This window comes from Megalobrama amblycephala, linkage group LG2 (genome assembly GCF_018812025.1).
Source record: "Megalobrama amblycephala isolate DHTTF-2021 linkage group LG2, ASM1881202v1, whole genome shotgun sequence".
NCBI lineage: Eukaryota > Metazoa > Chordata > Actinopteri > Cypriniformes > Xenocyprididae > Megalobrama > Megalobrama amblycephala.
Window position 1 is genome coordinate 22923082 of NC_063045.1, and position 9287 is coordinate 22932368.

The 9287-nt window shown below is 36.2% G+C and overlaps 1 long non-coding RNA gene across 1 annotated transcript; it reads left to right on the plus strand.

Annotated features, from left to right (window-relative positions):
- Positions 1-7394: 7394 nt before the first annotated feature.
- On the plus strand, positions 7395-8922 carry LOC125262849. Its single transcript, XR_007183635.1, has 3 exons — positions 7395-7774; positions 8446-8541; positions 8653-8922. It is a non-coding gene; the product is annotated as an uncharacterized LOC125262849 (long non-coding RNA).
- The last annotated feature ends 365 nt before the right edge of the window (positions 8923-9287 follow it).

Sequence of the window (9287 nt, forward strand, 5' to 3'; positions counted from 1 at the left end):
CATATGATGAGTGGGAGGAGAGCAAGTCAAGCAGAGCAGGTTCAGAGAGAGAGATAGACACAATATTAAAAATTAGTCAAAAGAGGGGTGGGTGGCATGAACACAATCTTATATCAATTTTTTTTTTTTTTTAACCTCGAAATTTACATATAAGTTAGGGCATCCCACTAAATTAACATTTTTAATTGACAACCCTATGTAGGTCACATTCACATTTCTACTGTCAAACTCTATACAAAAATGTATTCTCAGAATGTTTTGCTAACATTCTCCTTAAGTTATGAAAACAGTATTTCTGAATGTTCAAAACATAACATTTTTAAAAATGTTTTAAAAACATTTTTTTTCTTGATTATACGAAGTTTAATGGAACATTCCATTCTGCAAACATTGTGGGAATATTACTTTTCAGTCCTTCCAGGATTTTTTTCTGATTTTTGCAGCCTAAAATGACTGAATTTGTGGCGGCTGTTCTCAAAATTTACAGCAATATTTACAGCATTTCTTGTTGTTTTGCTGTGAAATTGTACCACAGACAACATTCTTTTAACATTGTTATTACTTTTCTGACCTCGAGATCCATTGCTGGGCTCCAGACTAACATTTGAGGGCAGTAGCACAGTCCCTTTGGACTTGTCTCTCTGCCGCCTGTGTGAGTTATAGAACTAGGAGTGGGAGTGGGAATTATTACATTTCCGATAGCACGTGAAGACAGCATTAATGTATGTTGTGATGACGTCACGGGACATGTCCAAGCCCAAATTCTGCTGAAATTCTGCGGCAATTAAGAAAAAATGCAAGCTCCTCTGAATATTGTGGAGTTTGCTTGATTTTGCGATAAATTCAGCAATCGCAGAATCACAAAATCCTGGAGGGACTTTTGACTGTTCTCTGAATGTTTTGAAACAAGTAGTAATAAACTAGTAAAGTAGTAATACATAAATAAATAAATAAATTGTTCCATGAATGATTAAATAATGTTTTTGTGCTAACTTTTTGAGAACATTATTAAACACCAGATAAATTTGAACAAACATCTTATTAATGTTTCTGCAAGAACGTTTGTTCATAACTTTGGAAGAATGTTGCCAGAATGTTCTAAAAACATTCTCTGTTAGCTGGGGACCATCAATTCCTAACCAAAATTGTAGGAAAATTCACCACCAGCTACATCATGTTCTACTTTTACTGTATGCCATCTCATCTACCAATGAGGAGTGAGTCTTAAGGATGTGATTGATGCTGAGGTAGAATAGTGCGCAAAAAGCACTAAAGAAGAGGGAAAAGGAAATGTGGTGTAAAGGAGATGATTACCCACTGGCACTCAACACTCTTTGCTTCTTAAGTTTGCATCACACCGGTTGCCTTCTTAATTTTCAGTTGAATCTCCTGAGATCTCCATTTGTTTCTGTCTGGATTGAGTGTGGAGGCAGCAGAGCTCTCCCTCATGCTGGGCTGCCTACGCCCGGCCGCCCCTGTCGGGTAGATTGATGGCACCCACCCCCTGTAGGCTGCGTGATGAGCTAATGATGGCTGCTGGGATATCGGCGAGACCCACCCACCCGAACTCCTAATCGTAACTAATGCCCTCTGTGATCTTCCTCTTTGCTTCATATTTTCCCGCAGGAAAAGCCACCCAAACACAGGAACAAATATAGAACCGAGAAGAATTGGGGTTTATGGTGTCAAGGTTTTATTTTAGACATATAATTTAGTTTAAGTGGCTTTTGCCATAAGTAAAGAGAGCAAAGTTTGAACCTGAGTTCGATCACATGACCAAGATTTAAAGGAACAGTTCAGCCAAAAATTACAATTCTCTCATCATTTACTCATCCTCATGTCATTGTAATCCTATATGATTTATGAAGTTTTTAAAAAAAAAGTGTTAAATGAACGTAAAGAGTTGTGAGACAATAGGACGTGTATCAGATCTGCGTCATGTGAGTTGGATCTTAAAGTGACAGTAACCTGCTGCTCTGTGTCATTAATGTTAATCAAAGAACAAAATACAAAGAGAAAATCACTCACTGTTCTTGACTGAATAACTTTTAATTTTTTAGATTAATCTATATTTGATTTAGAATTTATGCAGTGAAGACTGTGCAATAATTGTGTAATAATTTCACATTTAATCTCCAAATTAGTGTAGAAACATTCTAAAAACATTATATTTTAAATATTTGATCTAACAGGAAATATACAGAAATTGAAAAAAAAAAAAGATATCAAACACTTTGCAGTCTTCATAAATTGTGACCCGATCTGGCGAAATGAGTCGGAAGTCGCAACGTTCTATTTTAAGATATGGGCCGATAATGTGGAAAAACATTGAAAAAACATTTTTTTTTTTTTTAAGCTAATTTCAAAGAACAGACTTTCAAAAATAATCTCCCAAAGTTTCGTAGTCCAGATAATCGAGTAAAGGTATTTAAATGGCTATTAAATTTGACATGGTTTCACTAAATTAGCTGGAAATGAACTTCTCAACTCCTCTTGACACTTATGAGCATTTTCCAGTATCCCCTGAAACGTCATTATCTCTGCTCTACAAATATGGTGTTACACGTTGTATAGAACCGATCAAAAATCTGACCTAAACGCTGATTTTTAACAATGGGAAGCCCCGTTTCGACTGACAGGCACGCGATCGGTCCAGCCATCCTCCTGTCAGACTAGCGCGCCTTATAAAATAAAACTCCCATTTGCGTGTCTCTCTTTAAAAGCCAATAAAAATTGAATCCATAGGTAGCACAAAAATTCTTTTTGCATACAAAACCAAAGACTTTAAAATTTCATATCAAGCCTCCAACATGCTTCTGTTGCGTTATTTTCACCCTCTAATGAGTCTGAGAAATATACTTACAACAAAAATAGCACAGCAGCTAACTGAATACAAGTATGTATTTCACGTGCTCATAACTTCATGAAAAATGCACAGATCATAAAAATCGCACATCAATATTTAAAGCAGATTCTCAAGATTAAAATGAATCCAAAATCAATATAATATATTGCGTTGATCACAGGATATTACTCACGAAATGATTTAACATACTTGGCTAAAACATGTCTATCATCTCTCCTGGATGCAGTGTGTATCCAATGATCCCGGACCCATCCATGTTTGTTTTCCAACGTGGAATAACACAAAATAGATATCATTTTAAAGCTTAGAATCTCATCTTTTTAATGCATCTAACCATTTTGAAAAACTCCTAACGAGTGCTGAGAAGCACCTCTAAACCGGAGTTTACCGCCCGTTGGCGCCACCTGGCGGCGGAAAAAATGAACAACAATTTTTCAAACTATTCTTTATAATATCACCACGAAATTTGAACCAGATGCAGCTCACATATAGGAGAGCATCACCAAAAAAGTTTTTTTAGCGATCTTATTGTGTTCCTGAGTTATTCCATGTCAAATAAAAAAAGAAAAATTATTTTTTAAAAATTATATATATTTTTTGTCTTTTATCAGCTGTTTCTCGGCAAGAAAATGTCCAAATGTAATGTAATTTATATTTTCTTAAAATTTAAAATGTTTTGTATCAAATGATACCTACCTTTTGACTCTCCTTGCTAGAGTTTTGGAGTTATGAGTCTTTACTTTTGTGTGTGTCGCTCAGAAAAAAAAAGAAAAAAAAGAACTCTAAAAAAGCCTTCAGGTCTTAAAGGGTTAATTCAAATAAATACTTTAAAATAATTTGAGCTTCAGCCTGGTTTAATAGCATTTATATATATATAAAAATGTCTTTGTTCAAATTAAGCTGTAAAATAAATAGTTTATCCCTTTAAATGCAATGGATTTTGAAAGATATCAACAAAAAATTGGGCAAAAAACTTTAAAAGCGATTTTCTCAGGTTTTCAATTTGAAAAAGAGGGCAGACGACCATAATTTAAAATGGGTATATCTTTAAAACCATTCAAGGTATGACTTTGACTAGGATATCATTTTAAAGCTTATTGTCTCATCTTTCCATTGATACCAAAATCTCAATTTTGAAATTTGGGTCACTGTGACTCATTTTGCTGGATCTGGTCACAATTATAAATTAAATACAGATTAAGCCTTATTAAAGCTATAAAAGTTATTCAGTCAAGAGCAGTGAGTGATTTTCTCTTTTTCTTTTGTTTTTTACCCAAAAATGTCTTTCAGCCAAACACAATAAGAGTTATATTAAAAAAATATTCTGGCTCTTCCAAGCTTTATAATGGGAGTGAATGGTACCCTAGATTCTGAAGCCCAAAAAAGTGCATCCAAATAAAGGCCTTCTGAAACGAAGTGATGCGTTTTGTAAGAAAAATATCCATATTTGTAACTTTATCAACTAAAAACTTTATCACTGGCTTCTGTACGTGAGTCAATTCCGGCGGAACAGTGTACTTTGACCTGATGCATGACATGACAAACACGGAAGCGCAGAGGATAAAGCAAAACAAAACACCGGTCACAAATTAGAAGTCTAAAATGAGAATTTTTAAAGAAAAATGTCAGAGGAGTTTGAGTTTGTTGCGTCACTTCACTTCAGAAGGCCTTTATTAACCCCCTGGAGCCGTATGGATTACTTTTATGATGGATGGATGTGCTTATTTGGGCTTCAAAACAGACTGCAGCAGTGTTATTTTTCTCCCATTTCCTCACAAGCCTTAACGTTCACATAAGACTTTAAGTCATTTAAGACTGTGCTTATGAGGATACTCGTCAAATGGGCATTTTGGCAAGTGCTCACTGTCTGAAGCGGCTTTCTGTGCACACGAGTCGTATGTGTCTTTCAGGAGATTCACAGACAGCGCTCCACTGTGTTCTCTTTTGTGTCTTGTCACATTGAATGGTTATTCATGCAAAAAGCATTTGCATGAATAAGAACATGATCATATAATGTAACACTAGCTATCGCATATATATATATATACACTAAAATGAATTTTTCTAGTTATGATCAGGTATAAAATATCATTCACCAACCATAATTTTCTCTTTGTATTATATCTATAAAATTGTTCCATATTTTACACACACTTTTTTTTTTTTTTTTTTTTTGCCTTTTCAATGTGGAAGCATACACATCCCTGATTTAGTTAGATTCATGCATTAAACATGAAAAATGATTGTTATGCAGTGTGATATTTTCATTTTGCCATGACCGTGGGAACCCTGTATAAACCACAGAACTAAACATATGGTTCACGTAGAAATAAAGCTCACAAACAGCTCAAATCATTTTGCCATCTGCTGCACAAGGATGCTGAGGGAGACCCTGCAAACCAAGTCATCACTGCGACTGTGGCAGAAGAGGACAGGAAGCTGCTATTTATAGCCCACTGTATATGACAAATAAGGTTAGAAAAACATCCGCTCGAGAATGAATGCAGAAACCACTGATGGGTGAGGTGGGGATATAAAACCTGTCAAATGGAAACTAACCTGTTTTTTCCTCTCTTCACACAATGCGCAAATCATGTTAATTTAATGATTCTTTTTTAATTGTAACTGATCTTCCTTGTGGATCCAAATCACTCTAAAACGGATACATTATGGAACTCTTTCATAGACTTCAATTCAAATGACATTGCTCTTTGGAGGTAAAAGGACTCCAGGGTACAAAATTTTGCATGAAAGGACCAATTAGCAGCATATGAGCCATCTCAATCACACAAATCTCATTTGATCTTGCAAGTTAGGCCTCTTAATTAAGTTATTCACTGTAAATTGTCGACATGTTCAGTGCGTTTCTGGAACATCGGTGCATTAAATTGATATGATGTAGGATATTAAAGCCATTTCTGTGTCATCTACTTTTAACAATAGAAAAAAAAACACACTTTTGGATTAATCTAGCTGTGTAATTTGACACCTGAGGTTCCCTCTCGAAATATAAAAAGGGAAGCGTTTGTGCATGTTACACTCTGATGCCACAATAAGAACATTCAGCCTAGAATTATGATCTGAATCCGATGGCTGGGTAGTATTTTACCTGCTAACAACCTCTGTCATCTCCAATTTCAGATAAATTCTTCAGATAAATCCCCCCCACCTCCCCCTCAAAGGGTATTTTCCCCACTTATGGGGTAGGTAAAATGGATGACAGAAATTTCTAGTGCTTATTTGCTAGCGTATTAGCCTCTTTAGTCATCGTAGAGAACCATCAAAACATAAGTGAACCCACTTCCTGTCATTACGTTCTTTATACAACAAAGTAAATCCCATAAGGGCCCGCATTAGGAAACAATCTCAAGAAAGTCGACCCACAGTGCAACTGGCTCAGTATATATATATGCCATTCTCTCAGAGAAAAGAGATTCTGAATTGAACGGATGGCACAAATAGCCGTATTGATCATGAGATAATGGAATCTTGTCCTCGTTGTTTTTCTTCAACAATTTCATTTCCTCATCTCTTTCTCCGCTATTCCTCCCCACCTGCGAGGGGAAATGGAGGGGGCTCGTATTCAACTCATCACTCGTTCCAGTCCTCCGCTAAGTGTTTAATTACATTAGCATACAAGAAAGTGGTCCAGTGATGTGTTATGATTTAGATAATTTTGGTAATTCGACATCCATGGCCTCTTGCTGAGAATCTTGCCGAAGTACAATTAAGCGCTTGGAAGTATCACCTTCGCAGACAGCGACAATTACACAATCTTAATAGGTTTCTGGAGAAATTGAACATTGAAAATATCTAAAAACAGGTCTGGTGCATGATTAAGGGTGAAGTGGGTGCATCTATATTCCTTGTTTCCTATCAAAACTACTTTGAAACTGTAACTTGTAAAGCTACCAGCTACTGACAAGTTAAAGTTGATAAACAGTAAAGGTAATATTTTGAAAAAGTAGTTGGCTACACTAAAACCCAGCTAACAGAAAAGGTTAGAACATTTTGCTACTGTGCATATTAAGTTATAAAAACACTTTTTCTGAATGTTCTCTGAGTTTTGGCTGTTCATTTACACGACAACGGCGTTTTGGGGGCCTGAAAACGCAAGCTTTTCTATAAGCATGTAGTGTTTCTTTACAAAGTGTCATTGCCAGCTACTGGCCTGGCATGAATAATACAGAGTTTTTAGTCGTTTTCACAGATGCGTGTGAATGGAAAACGTTTTGACAACGTTGTCGTCCGTACCGAAAAAAAGCAAAGGAAAAACGTTTACATTGTACATTCTCATGTAAACGTACCCTAAAACCTTCCACGTTTTGAGAACATTATTAAAGACGAGATAACTATTAACCATACTGAAAGAAAGTATGTTCATGACCTCGGTTCTGTTCTGACCTCGACGGACCGAACAGAAGAAATACACCGGAGAAGATTTCCAAGTAAAAGAAGGCAGAGCCTCAGAGTCACACCCATCTATTACATCATCTCCTGTGACCAATGGTAGTTTGAAGAGCTGCGTCCGAAACCGCCTACTTCTCTACTATTTAGTAGGGGAAAAGCAGTAGGCGAGCGAATAAGTATGTCTGAAGCAAAAAGAGTAGGCGAAAATTACCTGCGTGACGTACTAATTCTCGCGAGATTCGGACGTGCGCCTACTTAAAGTGCGTCCGAAACCGCCTACTTACCTAATATATAATAGGGGAAAGCAGTAGGCGAGCAATTAAGTATGTCAGAAACCTCAGTAATCATAAAGTAGTCGAGGAGTTCCCGGATGGCCTACTGCTTCCGCCCAGATTCTGAAGTATTCCTTGCTGGATACTTTTCTATCCCAGCAGGTCACGGGAGAGGATACGTCATAATCGAACACGGAGGAGAAAAGCGGCGCGGATGCTGTCAAATGTGAGTATTGAAAACCAAAAATACATTTGTTGAACTACTGTAGAGTAAACTGCTGAATGTGTAAAGATGCTAGACACTATTGTTGTGATTTTGCAGTAAAAACACGATTTATTATGTATAGATAACGGGATAAACACACCTTAATTCTCCAAAGTGGATTTACATATTCTAAACCATATACATCTTAAAGATGCTTACTAAATGTTTATTTAACATCTGACACGAACATCTTCTTCAAATATTATGACTTATGAGTGCTGGATTACGTATTATGAGTGATGTGTGTGTGCTATTCACTGTTGTCAACACTTTTACATTACATGAATGAAAATAATGTAAATAAACAAATCTACAGTAACTACACATAAGATTAATCTATTTTATTTGTCCATTAGTATTGTTAATAAATTAAGGAACATTTGTATTGGATAAGAAGTGAGTTAACACATCATCAACATGTGAATGTAGATTTGAGCACATAAATCTCAGAGGAAACTTGAATCTTGTCTGATGTCTGGGGAATGATGCCATCAAAGGCTTTGAGTGAGGATACTACAGAAATGAATACAAAGTCTATTTAAATCTAAAGTCTAGTTTATTTTAATTATTGGAATTTAAACAGACTTATTACAGCACTTTTCTGATTCTTGATGTCTGTGCATTTGCTTCAGAGCTTTGGTGGAGCAGGACCTGCAAGAAAAGCTGACGACAGTATTTGTTAGATAAAAAAAGAGGAAAACCTGAAACAAAATAAAAATATATATAAAGTAAGTAACAAAATATAAAGTAAGATCATTTTGTTATTTCTAATACAGAAATCAAATGACATTGTGTTGTTAAAATGACTGCTTTTGTATTATATTTGTGCATTATTGTAGGATGTGAATGTCCTCAGACTGGTGTGAGCACTGAGGATGGAGAGCCACAGCAGATCCTGGGAATGGTTCAGTGTTATGGACGAGATCCTCCATCACTCCTCCTTCCAAGTGACTCGATCAAGGACACACTGGAGGAGACGCTGCAGAGATCGAACCAGCAACCTTCTGCTGACCAGCTCAGTGGTTTAGACCACCACACCACAAAACTAATGAAGCCATGACAAGAATTAGCAATTGAAAAATATGAAATGAAATATGCAAGAAACAGAATGCTGATATGAATTAAATGTAAAATGTTTTAATCTGCTGATGGAGAGCACATGAATGTTTGCAGCAGCAGATTGTCCCGCACATCTTCTCCCACTCCTGCTCCAAGGTTGAGGGGTTCAGGGGTCCATCATCATCATCATCATCATCATCTTCAGCAGTGAGGAACATGATGATGAAGGTGTTCATCAGCTGCTTGATCAGAATAAAGCTGCAGAATTGGCACAGCTGTGTTGAGATGACAACAGGACTGTAAATACCTGATTGTTAGATCAATACATTTGAATAAAGCTTTGTTTCGTGTGTTGTTGACTTGTATATGCATTTATTTGTCATTATTACTTTTATTAATTCTTTACTTATTAATT